This window comes from Bos indicus x Bos taurus, chromosome 20, assembly GCF_003369695.1.
Source record: "Bos indicus x Bos taurus breed Angus x Brahman F1 hybrid chromosome 20, Bos_hybrid_MaternalHap_v2.0, whole genome shotgun sequence".
Taxonomy (NCBI): domain Eukaryota; kingdom Metazoa; phylum Chordata; class Mammalia; order Artiodactyla; family Bovidae; genus Bos; species Bos indicus x Bos taurus.
In genome coordinates, this window is record NC_040095.1 from 19,438,461 (window position 1) to 19,452,574 (window position 14,114).

The window sequence follows — 14,114 nt, forward strand, 5'->3', positions numbered from 1 at the left end:
GGAGAAGGGAATGGCAACCCACTCCAGTATTCATGCCTGGAGAATTCCATGGGCTGAGGAGCCTGGTGGGCTACAGTCTGTGGGATTGCAGAGTTGATGATCAGTGTTAATCAATTAATCAGTGTTTGTCGGCTGAGCGACTAACACTTTCTTCAACAATTGAAAGATTTTACCTTTAGACTAACATGCCATATGAGGACTTGACAACTCCATTCTTTATTTTTTTTTAATTAACATTTGTTGGAGTATAGTTGCTTTACAGTGTTGTGTTGGTTTCTGCTGAACAACAAAATGAATCAGCCATATATGTGTGTTTGTGTGTATACATATACATGTGTGTGTATATATATGTGTATGTGTATACACACATATATATATGAACTTTACTAAGCCTCACTTACTTCATCTGTACAATAGGAATAATAATAATACTTACCTCACCTCCGTTTTCTGAAGAGTAAATGATAAAATGTGCATAAAGTATATTACACTGAGCTTGGCAGGCAAGAAAACACTCAGTGGATGTTATTTGCTAATGCTATTAAATCATAGTACTTGGCTACTTGATTGTTACCATCTTTCTCAACACTTATCGAGCATCCACCTATGAAGTGTACTCAGAATAAACTTGGACAGTCAGAAAGACACCACCATGTGGCCTGTTGTGTTATAAACAAAAACCCTAAAACTGGATCTGGCAGTGATGAGGGGAACAGATGCTATGAATGCCTTCTAGAATTTGTTTTTCACTGTATGTTTAAGCTGTGATGAATGTCATTAATGTCATCTCTCCTTTTATTTTAGGTAAGTACATCACCATTTTTGAAGCTCTGTGCAGATGGGTAAGTCTTGCTGTTGGAGCTTTTCATGTTGATTTGCATACTTGGAGAATCTGGACCAGACAATGTGCTTATCACGGTCAGACAAATGCTTTTGTTTTATTCAAGCTGAAATCTGGAAAGATAACAGCATTTCCCACACATATTCCATCTCTGTTTCAAATCTTTGGCAGAAAAAAAATGCATTCATTATTTTAAATTGGATAACATGTTATGTTTAATCCAAATAACTGAAGATTGAGTTTTTCTTTACTCTGTCAGTAGAAGGCAGAGTATTTGAGACTTTAGAATAGAATAAATGGTTTCCTTTCAATTAACAATCATAAAAATCTCTCTGTAGTAAATATACAAACCTTTACTTTTCTGTTTGCAAATGTGGGGTCTTTTTTTTTGATGCATAAAAGTCAAATATTCAATGAGCAGATTGTATTAATGAGACATAATTTTGTAGCAACTAGCAAATGTGGCTAATGGTCCTTCAAGATCAAGTGTACAGACCCTTGTGGATAGAATTCCTGTTGTGAATGAGAGTTTGCATAGTTAACTTTGTTTTTCTAAAGTTGACTGTGATATATCCCCAAGGAAGCTAAACTGGAAGAAAAGACCTTAAAACAAGGGATAATAATATAGGCCTAGGTTGGATTTAAAAGATGATTAAGCTGTGAAGCAACTCACAAAAAGAACTTATGAAGTCCCTGTCACTGGTGAACTTTAAGAACTACAGAGATGGTTCTATTTGTATTAGGAAATTAAGATTTATCCTGCCTTTGGACAAAGTATTGAATTGACTAGTGGCCTTCAATGATAAAAATCTCAAATTGCTTCTACAGCTTTAATTTTCCCTACTTACCTCATATATACTCTATATCTTCTCTGTAAGACTTGGTGTTGCAATGCTAAACTGGGATTAGAAATACAAGGATTTTAGGAAATACTCATCTAAGAGAAAATAGGGAGGGGTCCAGATAAGGTTGAATGAAAACTGAGTTGTAATATAAATTTGACCGTAAGTGAAGAAGAGAGAGATGTTGAATGGAAGTATCTTAGACTGGGTTAGGTAAAGTGTTACATACGAAGTCTTTAAGCCAAAACTGGCCATCAGAGGAGTCCTGTGTTTCCTGCGAATGGGCCGCCTCAATTCTCCATGTGATTAGTCATTACCTGGGAGCCTTTTTAGGAGGTATATGCAGCTCAAATGCTGCAGTGGATTTCAGAGGCATCAGCTGGAGGTCCTTGGACAATTATGGTCCCTGTAGTTGGACTCTGTAGTACATTCTTGCAGTCACCATCCTTAGGCTCCTGGGTCTTGGTTCTTTCTGTTTCTTATTCTCTATTACAGTCCCTCTCCTATCATCATTTTTGATCCATATCATATTCTGTCTTCATGCTCAGATTAGTTATCACTTCATTCATTATGTGTGCTGGGCTAAGTTGCTTATTCGTGTCTGACTCTTTGTGACCCTATGGACTGTAGCCCTCCAGGCTCATCTGCCCATGGGATTTCCTGGGCAAGGATACTGTAGTGGGTCGCGTTCCCTTCTCCAGGGGATCTTCCTGACCCAGGGATGAACCTGTGTCTCCTACGTCTGTTGCGTTGGCAGGTGATTCTTTATCACTAGCGCCACTGATACGGGCAAGCAAAGTGCTGGTGATTACCACTCTGTTTTGGAATTTTATGCTTCTGTGTATTTTCCTATGATATTTGTTGCCTTTCATTATCTATCTGTGCAAAAATAATCGAGAGCTCTGCTTGTGCTATAGAGCTTATTCCCTGGGGTGGGGCTCAGAAAAATTAAGGGTTGGATAACATTTTGAAAAGCTCATAGCAGCCTAGTGGGAGAAACAATACTATAAAATACATTAATTAAAATGCAGCATAAAAGAGATACTTAATAGAAGTATAAGCAAAGAGCTATGAGGAGACAGAAAAAGAAGAATTACATTTTGGGGTAGAGGGAAGGTAGTGCTGAGGGAGAGAGGAAAAATTTCAGGCAGGAAATGACACAGAATTGTCCTGAAGGATGACCAGTCAGCTAGGGGTTGATGATTGAGTGGGCACCGTGTTCAAAGGCATGATGTTGTGAATCACTGTAGAGAAGTTGATGGTCCAGTGCATCTTATGTGAAATAGTGCATTTATGGGATTGTAGTGGAAGGAGGATCTGCAAAATTCACCTAAGGCTGGACTGTGAGAGGCTTCTGTTGTTCAATCGTGATTTGGACTTTATCCTATGATCCTTAATCTGCTTTAGAACATCTGAGGGTCATGTAGGCTTAGCAGAATCACAAAAATACTGATGTATACAATTTCATTTTGCCATACACACAGAAAGAGATAGCTATACTTTTATGTATTTTATATATATGCAGTTTTCATATATTTTCTATTTAAATATACTTTGCATATATTTAAGTACAATTTCTATATGTTAAAACTACTAATAATTAAATTACAATGAAGAAACCACATGTTGATAAAATAAGAAAAAGATATAGTTTACAAGGCCCAAATATAATGGGAAGATTTATCAGACTTATAATCTCACTTGTGAGATTTATCACACATAATCACTTTCTTTTCTGCACATATTTACTTTTTTTTTTTCACTCTGTCTTTATTGTGACAAAGATGTAAATTCTAGTTGTGTTCCAAAAAGGGAAAGTATGAAAAAGAACAGTTTTATGGTGAGCATGCTTTGTAATATTTGGGAAACTAGTTGTAGAAATTCACCAGAATGTCACTTGATAATTCTAAATTTAAATCTCCATAAGACCTAAATTAAGTATATTATTCCACTTTATAAGAAATATAGATATACCCATGATTTTTAGTTTTGAAAAAGGCAACTTGAAATGGAAAACTATGTTATTATACACTAAATTACCAATGTAGAGATTATGCTTTAAGTGAAAGTTGTCCTGGTTGAGAGAACAATTAAGTTGATTATTTACTTATGTCTCAAGAGCAGAAAAGGCTAGAATATCATTGCTTAAAAACTCAGATTAGATGCATTTATGTCAATAAATATATTTATACATTAGCACATGCTCACAAAGTAACTCTAAACTGTTTAATCCTGATTAGTAGTTCCTGAATATTTTTGTATGTGTTTGCTTGCTGTAAGCTTATTATTTTGTACATTTTCTAGCACATGTCAAAGAGTCAAGTTATAGAAGGCATCGATATTTTAGGCACAGTTTTGGGATGAATAACTTAAAAAGGAGAAAATTACATTGCTGGATAAATGCTATAGAACTATTATCTTCTCAAAAAAGGATGAATATTCTGTAATTTCCAGTATGGATTCACATCTACTATTGAGTATTTTTCAGTCATTAGCTTTTACTAATGCAGGAGGTAAGATTTTCTCTAAGCAAAAGAGGAGGAGGAGTAGAGGACTAGAAGAGAAAGGTTTTGTAAGAGTAGCTGTCATTGTGTAGGCCTGACAGAGGATGCTTAATAAGTGGTATCTGAAGATATTGGATAAATGATAAATTGAATGCATACATGCATATGTGTAAAGGTAAACGTCTAGGATTAAAAGGCAGAGTACAGCCTTTTCTGTCTTTTTTTTTTTTTTGAGTCTGAACTATAATGAGAAAAACATCTTAAATTAAGACCCAGGGCACACAACATATACTCAGAGTATATAAATGTAATTTGAGTATCATAAACAAACACTTAGCTCTATTAATTATGATACATCCTGATAGTCTTTCTCTTATTTCAGCTTATTAAAATATGCTGGTCTTATCCCACTAAATACATTTCATAGCTTACTAATAGATTGCAGTTCACAGCTTGAAAAATGCTTGCGTTAGAAAAATTATACATTTCTGTTGTTATTCAGAAATGAATTGCTTAGAGCCATGTATCACAATCAGGTCCAAAAAAATGTCAGACAAAAAGTGTCTAAGTATTTTCTCTCTAATAAAGGAATTTATTTTAATTTTTAAGTTGATATAATTTCAGATTTACTGTAAAGTTGCAAGAAAGGCACAAAAGATTCCTGAATACCCTTTACCAAGACTCCTCTACCATTCTTCTTTTCTGTCTTCTCTGTCTTTATCTATTATCTGTCTATTCATACACATGTATATATACAAATATATGTTTATTTTATAATTTTTTTCTTCTGAACCGTTTAAGTTGTATACATGATACCTTTTACCTCCAAATAATGTATTTCATAAAATATGAAATTAGCTTACATACAGTTCAGTTATAGAATTCAAAAATTAATAGTGATATAATGCTGTTGTTATCTTGGAGAAGGCAATGGCACCCCACTCCAGTACTCTTGCCTGGAAAATCTCATGGGTGGAGAAGCCTGGTAGGCTGCAGTCCATGGGGTCGCTAAGAGTCAGACACGACTGAGTGGCTTCACTTTCACTTTTTCACTTTCATACATTGGAGAAGGAAATGGCAACCCACTCCAGTGTTCTTGCCTGGAGAGTCCCAGGGACGGGGGAGCCTGGTGGGCTGCTGTCTATGGGGTCACACAGAGTTGGACAGGACTGAAGTGACTTAGCAGTAGCAGCAATGCTGTTATCTAATCTATAGACCTTGTTTCAAATTTCAATAGGTGTTCCAATTGTGTTGTTCATAGCAAAGGAAAATTATGAAAGAATGATTTGCAACTGGTTGTCATGTCTTTTTACTATTTGTTAAACTGGACCAGTTTCTGAGATTTTCATTGTACTTAATGCCATTTTTTTTTTTTTAAATACAGGCCAGTTGTTTCATAGACTGTCCTTCATATTGAGTTTTATGTTTCCTTGTGATTAGATTCGGGTCATGCAGTTTTGGCAGGAATATTACAGGAGTGATGCTGAGTTCTTGTATGTGGAGGCATATACTATTGTGGAGTTGTTTAGTTTCATTTCTACAATTTCAACTTTGATCATTTGGTTTAAGTGATGTCTGTCACGTTTCTCCACTGTAAAGTTAACCATTTCCACCCTTTGTAATAAAAAGTAACTTGTAGAGTGATACTTTGAGACTATGGAAATATCATGACATTTCTCAAATCTTTATCTAGTAGTTAGAATTCAGTGATGATTTCTACAATGGATAAGTTATTATTAAGATAGTGGCTAAGGGCAATCATTTCTTCTTCATTGATTTATTGGCATCACATTAACAGTATTCCCTTCCTTTTTGTTTCTGTATAGACTTATGGATTCTTTATTTAGCAGATTACAGTCCTTTATTATTGCTACTTCTATAATTATTTTGACACTCACACTGTCCCAAATTAGGACAGTGGGAGTTCCTTCTACTTGGCTCAATGTCATTTTGACATATCCCTATCATTCTTTCAGTACTTTCTTACTTTTGGCATAAGATGTCTAAGACTCTAGTAGTTTCTCCTGCCTCAGCTTTGGAACCAGCTGCTTTTTTAAAGGACCCTTGGTTCCTTTTAACAGGAAACATATGTTTAGAAACCAAAATTTGGAGCAGGGATGTGCTCATTGTTATTGGGGAGTTTTTGTTTCTAGGATCTTTCAGCAGATAGATCTGAAGAAAAATGTATGTATATCCATACTCATATATATAAATGTCTGTATAAATATACATACCCATGCATATCTGTATCTATGTGTACATCCAGGTATGTCTAAATATTAAATCTGTGATTTCACAGCAATACTTCTCATTCCAATCCAGTACCACAGTGTTCATCCTTTCCTTCTCCATCTGTCTAACTCCCTTACAACAGGAAGAAATATGTAATATACTCGTTACTCACAGTATATTTACTTAATCCTAGAATGTAGTTTTACAAAATACTTTTGGAATTGCTAACCTGTGCCTATGTGGGAAAAAAGAGAGTACATTAAAAAAAAAAAAGCCTGTAAGCCTTTTAATTATATTAGTTAATATTTTTCTGGCCTTCTGTGTCTAATCCTGTATTTGACAGTCATTTGATTAATTCTCCCTTCACCCCCATTTCCATCCCAATTCAGTGCAACTGTGTTATTCATTTGAAATATGATTCAGTTGGTTTGTTTCAGTTTGTAAGTTTGTTTTCATCTAGGGCTTAGTCAAACAATATGGGAATTTGCATTTTCTATTTTTATGTTTAAAATATGGTGCTAATAATCACATTTACAAAATAATAAGAATTGCCTCACACCATTAAATACCCAGGCGAAATGAGTATTATTTTTTCCTGGGGTGGATAGCTATGGTTTAAGTCAGAGTATCTGCTGAACTTTGTCTTGGGCTAAACTTCAGGATCATCTGGAAAAAAACAGGGACAAATATTAGTGCAGGATTATTTTCAACCATGTTTCTGAGTGAATTCCAAATGTATTTCTGGGTTTTGATATCTGTTTATTTGTACCTCATCTTATTTTGATTAGTATAGATGATTAAAATTAGGACATAAAAGCAACCTTATTATTTATCTATGTATTTTTCATGTTTCCTAAAAAATGATTTAAAACTATTCAGTTTAACAAATTTATAAAGGGACTATGTAAAGCTTAGTCAGAAACACAAATGTAAAAGTATATTTTATGTTTAGAGTTAAACATAGATCTGCATTTCCATAAAGAATAGTAAATATGGAAACCTGGTAATATTTTTATCTTCAGCATTAAAATGTTCATCCTGTGATTAATGCTAGGGTTTTCACTAGTATCTTTGTAAAAGACAGGAGCAATGTCTTTAATGACAGTTCTATGTGAGTTACATAAAAGCAGATTATTCATTATTCATTGTGAGTAAATATAAGTGTTCTTATACTTAGTCTGGATACAGATCTAGTTACTAAACCATTATCCTATATAGGATTTCTATGGAATTTAGATCATTACAGGTCTGATGACTTGATATTGGGAAACAACATAGTATACAGACCAGAATGGTCTGTTTGCGTGAAGATTGAGTGAAGTGAAAAGTGAAGGGAAAGCATTAGTCGCTCAGTTGTCTCCAACTCTGTGTGACCCCATGGACTGGAGCTCAGTGGGTTCCTCTGTCTGTGGAATTCTCCAGGCAATAGTACCAGAGAGAAAAAACTGAGGAAATAACCTTGTCTCTGACTCTTTGTTGAGATTAATTTGAAATTTTACTAGAAATATTACCAAGGTTAGTAATATCTAGTACATTACATAAAGATGTTCATTAATGAGTTACCAACAATAGTCAAATGTTTGAGGTGAATATGTATCAATAGCAGACTACTTAAGATATGCTACCATATGGTTACAAAAATGATAGAGATGCTAACATTAATATTTGTCACAAAACTATACATATTGAAGTTTGTTACACATTTTAAGATACTTTACTAAAAGATGAAATGAGTTCTATCTGATAGAATTATTATTTCCTTGTATATATCGTTAGATCTTAAGTAAATTTTGAAATAATATTATTACTTTTATAACAAAAAGTTATGACAAAATATTACAATAAGAATAATCTAGCTAAATGCTGGAGAGAGTGTGGAGAAAAGGTAACCCTTTTACACTGTTGGTGGGAATGCAAACTGATACAACCACTATGGAAAATGATATGGAGATTCCTTTAAAAACTACAAATAAAACTACCATACGAACCAGCATCCCACTACTGGGCATATACCCTGAGGAAATCAGAATTGAAAAAGACACATGTACCCCAGTGTTCATTGCAGCGCTGTTTACAAAAGGTGGGGCATGAAAGCAACCTAGATGTCCATCAACAGGTGAATGGACAAGGAAGTTGTGGTACATATACACGATGCAATGTTACCCAGCTGAAAAAGAAACACATTTGAGTCAGTTCTAATGAGGCGGATGATCCTACAGCCTATTATACAGAGTGAAGTAAATCAGAAAGAGAAAGACAAATACCATATATTAATGCATATATATGGAATCTAGAAAGATGGGACCAACGATCCTACGTGCAGGGACACAGTTGTAAAGAACAGACCTTTGAATTGAGTGGGAGAAGGAGAGAGTGGGATGATTTGAGAGAACAGTATTGTGACATATATGTTACCATATATAAAAGATAGCCAGTTTGAGTTTGATGTATGACACAGGGCACCCCAAAGCTGGTGCTCTGTGACAACCTGGAGGGATAGGGTGGGGAGGAGGTGGAGGGGGTTCAGGTTGGAGGGGCCGCATGTATGCCTGTGGCTGATTCATGTTGATGTATGGCAAAAACCATCACAATAGCTGAAACTCCAATATTTTGGCCACCTGATGCGAAGAACTGACTCACTAGAAAAGACCCTGATGGCTGGGAAAGATTGAAGGCAGGAGGAGAAGGGGATGACAGAGGATGAGCTGGTTGGTTGGCGTCACTGACTTGATGGGCATGAGTTTGGTGAACTCCGGGAGTTGGTGATGGACAGGGAGGCCTGGCGTGCTGCAGTCCATGGGGTACAAAGAGTCGGATACAACTGAGCAACTGAACTGAACTGAATTGCCCTCCAATGAAAATAAATGGATTAATTAAAAAATAATCTAAAATAAAAAAAAAAATAATCTAGCAAGAATTTTCTTAAACATCACGCATTTCCTGAAAGCAAGCCAAGACTACCTTTTTCATTCCTTTGGTGATGAGTTTAAGGTGTTTGAATGTCTTGGGGGACTAACTCATCATTTTACTGCCTTAGCAGTTTATGCATGCACCTCAGTTTTAAGCAATAATGCAATCATTTATTTATCCCAATTCATCATTTATTGATTACTTGTATGTTTGCTGCTGTTGCTAAGTCACTTCAGTCGTGTCCAACTCTGTGTGACCCCATAGACGGCAGCCCACCAGGCTCCCCCGTCCCTGGTATTCTCTAGGCAAGAACACTGGAGTGGGTTGCCATTTCCTTCTCCAGTGCATGAAAGTGAAAAGTGAAAGTGAAGTTGCTCAGTCGTGTCTGGCTCTTAGCGACCCCATGGACTGTAGCCCACCAGGCTCCTCTGTCCATGGGATTTTCCAGGCAAGAGTACTGGAGTGGGGTGCCATTGCCTTCTCCGGTATGTTTGCTAGGACTTGAAAATACAAAGATAAGTGAGGGTTTTGTCCCCCGCGAACTAAACATTTAGTGGAGACATGATCATAAATGTACCCAAATTCATGGTAGGCTGTGCCAGAGAGTGAACAATGTGGTTGGTAACAAATACACCAATCAAGTCTCCTCTTGAAGACTTACACCCAGAAGGGGCCAAGGGGACAGATGGATGGGGAGTGGAGTGATATGAATTCCTGGATTGTTTGGATAGCTCAGGGCTAATTCAGAAAACTTACTTCTAATTCTCCTATTTAACACCATTATAATAACATTCTGCTGTTATTGAGTTAGTCATTGTCAATAACAGTCTTTGTCATGTTTATAGTCATGTAAATCTGCCATTCCAAGCATCAATTCTATGTATATGAAAAAGCAGTTTGACTGAGCTTTGTGATCTATAATTCTGAGAAATCCATAACTCCTGTTGTTCCTTTTCAGAAGAACAATGAGAAAGAACAATAGAAGAAAATTATTGCCAGTGTAACTTGACTTTCTGTGAGTCTCCATTTCTCACTTGTCCCAGATGGTTCTGGCTGATTGATGATCCTCTCTTAGAGTCAATAAGATGATTACTTCAAAAAACCTTAAGCTTCTACATAGAAAAGGCTAGAAAAATGCTAAGTAGTATGTTATTTAGGTGGATCAAGAGAGGCCAGACCACTGGAATACAGATAGTATAGAAGTTAAAATCACGGTGTGAGACTGCTAAGCCGTGAGAAACATTTTAATATATTTCACCCAGAATTTGTCTTCCTGCAGATGTGTAATAGCATGTGTGCATGCTGAGGTGCTTCAGTTGTATCCGGCTCTTTCTGACCCTATGGGCCATGCCCGGACAGGCTCCTCTGTCCCTGGGACTCTCCAGGCAAGAATACTGGAGTGGGCTGCCATGCCCTCCTCCAGGGGGTCTTCCCACGCGGTAGCATAATAATGCCCATTTTAACTGTTACTTTGTGGGCATGTATACAGATAGTTGCTGATTTGAAAACTAATGTAAACAGTTTTTTCTTTCAGTTGACAAGATTAGGGAATTTGGAGTTATACCTATTCTTTTCTTTCATTTTTCCCCTTTTCAAACTATCTACATTTTACTTCCTGCTGCTTTCTCATGCAATACAATATATACATACTTCAGTGTATGTGTGTATGTATATATAATATGTATGTACATATATACATGTGTGTATGTTTATGTAATTTTTTCAGTACTTCGTATATTCATCTAGTTTCTTTTTTTTTTTCCAAACAGAGTAGTTTGAGGCTTACAAGAGATAAAGTGATTCTTTGCACTCTAAAAATTATAAAGTCCTTCAGCTTTCATAGCTCTCTGCTGCCTTATTAGTTTATCACAGATTTAACACTACATCTGGGCTTAATCTGTATCATAAAACTCAAGTAGATTATTCTCAAACCTGTGCTTGTCACAGGGAAGCCTTCAGTAAATATTGTTTGACTCAATAAAGGTATAAATACATACATGTTTTAATCTTTTGAAATATATGAAATGTGTCTAAAAATATGAGTTATCTCAAAGTCAATGCTAAACATAAAGTTGATTCTGAAGAAAACTCTTCGAGGCATACAACTATATGGATTGATTTTTTAAAAAACTAGTCACTGAAAACCACTTTCAACTGATTTTGTTTTCCTTATTTCAAAAGATGAATGTAGTTTTGTACTGTTATTGCTTCGGGTTCTTCTGTTTCATAAAACAGAAGTGTGTTCTGTGTTATAGGATATACAACTTGATCCCTCATCTCAGCCGGCAAACCCTCTCAAAATTTAAAATCATTCTGGGTCACACTGTGATCCCTTAGGATTAATGTTGTCACAAGTGTGCTTCTTAACAGACATTTCAAAATTACCTTGAAAAGTATCACTCTCTTGAAAGTTCCATATGCACCAAAATGAGAACTTTGGGTCACTAAGATTAGCAGGGAGCATCTTCACAAGAAGACAGAGAGGTGCAGGCGCTGCTCTGACTTCAAAGTTGAAGAGTCAGACTTGCCTTCAGTTCGGAAGTCTCCGAAGCCCTTTTCGTTTCCATCACAGACACGTTTGATTTGTTCCCCAGGATGTCTTGAGGGTTTATATGTGCCTTGTCATTTCATATCCTTCAAACACCTATGCATTGGGAGGCTGTAGTCACGAATTTAATTACCGTAGGGAGAAACAGTTGTGACTTTATGATTGACAGTTGCATGGCTGAGCTGTAAGGATCCCTGGACGCATTAGTTAAAAAAACCAAAAGAGCGTTTCTGTTCCCCCCGTCACAGTCTTTGTACTTTGAGAGGAGTAGTGTTAGTGTCATGGGAAGTTTACTGAATATTATGGAACAATTACTAACTTGAGTCCCAGTTCAGCAACTGGAGAAATACCAACCTGCTGTTGTTTGAATTTTACTCTATAGAAAAATTAAATGTTTTTGAGAGATTTATTGGGTAAAGGGGGTATCTGAATAGTCTCACTGAAAGTCATTATACCCCTAGTGAAAATCTACTTTTCATCAAGTGCAGCGTAGATACTATATACTTGATGCTGTCACATATATGCCATGATTTGCCTAGAAGTCACTGAACAGTAAGAGTATGATTAAAGACATTTCCCGTAGAGATGAAAAGATGTATCAGACATGTTCCTCGTCTCTGTAGAACTCCTCAGAGGGGAAAGACTGGGCAAAATCCGCCAGGAGAATATGGGCGTTAACCAAGCCCAGGTAAGTGTGTACCTCACCCTATTGACATCTATATAACACCGGGATTAAACTAGAAATACAATCAGGTGCTTTTTCCTGACAATAAGGAACTCGTTTAGTTCATGTTGAGTAACATTTAATTCTTTAAGTAATATGCCATTTATTTTATCTATTTTTTTCCTCTGTGTTTTAATTTTTCTTTTCTTTTTGATTAATTTTGGGGGGTATAGTTACTTTGCAATGTTATATTAATTTCTGCTGTGCAGTGAAGTGAGTCAGCCATATGTATACATGCTGCTGCTGCTGCTAAGTCACTTCATTTGTGTCCAACTCTCTGCAGCCCTCGGACTATAGCCTGCCAGGTTCCTCTGTCAATCGGATTCTCCAGGCAAGAGTGTTGGAGTGGGTTGCCATGCCCTCCTCCAGGGGATCTTCCCGACCCCGGGATCAAACCAGGCTCTCCTGCATTGCAAGCAGATTCTTTACCACTGACCCTCCAGGGAAACCCATGGGTATACCGTATATCCCCTCTTTTTGGATTTCCTTTCCATTTAGGTCACCACAGAGCACTGAGGTCCCTGTGCTATACAGTAGGTTCTCATTAGTTCCCTATTTTATACATAGTAGTGTATTTATCTCAGTTCCAACCTCCCAATTTACCCCTCCCATCTTCTCCCTCCCGGTGTCAGTATATGTATTCTGTATTTCTGTGTCTCAGTTTCTGCTTTGTAAGTAAGTTTGTATCATGCTTCTAAATTCCACATGTAAGCAATATTATACAATATTTATTTTTCTCTTTCTGACTTACTTCACTCTGTGTGACAGTCTCTAGGTCCATTCACATCTCCTCAAATTGCATAGTTTTTTTCATTTTCATGGCTGAGTAGTATTCCATAGTAGATACGTACCACATCTTCTTTACCCATTCATCTGTTGATGGACATGTAGGTTGCTTTTATGTCCTGGCTTTTGTAAATAATGCTTTAATGAACATTGGTGTGCATGTATCTTTTTGAATTATGATTTTCTTCAGGTATATGTCCAGGAGTGGGATTTCTGGGTCATATGGTAGTTCTTCCTCTGTGTCTTAAAATATTCAACAGTTTAGTAGCATCCCAACAGGGGATCACATAAAGCCAATAAAATGAGGCATTTTTAAGTAAAAACATTTTATAATGCAATGTTTGAAATTCTGTTTCAAAAGTCTCATTAACTTCTAATGAACCAAAGACATGGTTCATTGATTTTTTTTCCCAGAAGATTCTTTTATTAAAACTGGGTGACATCAATAAGGGGACAGTGGAAAAAAAATTTTTGGTCCATGGAAAAAACACAATAATTCAGTTAATAAAAAGTTATCTTCAAGTGTAGGAGTGCTGAACTTTCTTTTCATGGTTCCAGCCCCAGGGACAGAGGTTGTCCAGTGTCACTGTGGGGAGAACCTTTCAAGGACGGGGCAGGGATAATGACAGGAAGGAGAAGATGGGGAGAAAGTCCTGCTGTCCCCAGTGTAGAACAGAGAGGGATACAAGGCTGGGGGATGTGCTTGCAGGAGCCTGAGGAGGGGGTG

The 14,114-nt window shown here is 36.6% G+C and overlaps 1 protein-coding gene across 3 annotated transcripts in view; it reads left to right on the forward strand.

The window, feature by feature from the left end:
* The window catches only part of PDE4D (phosphodiesterase 4D), a 1,572,172-nt gene that overhangs the window by 852,666 nt on the left and 705,392 nt on the right, over nt 1-14,114 (forward strand). The gene's annotated exons all lie outside the window — the stretch shown is intronic.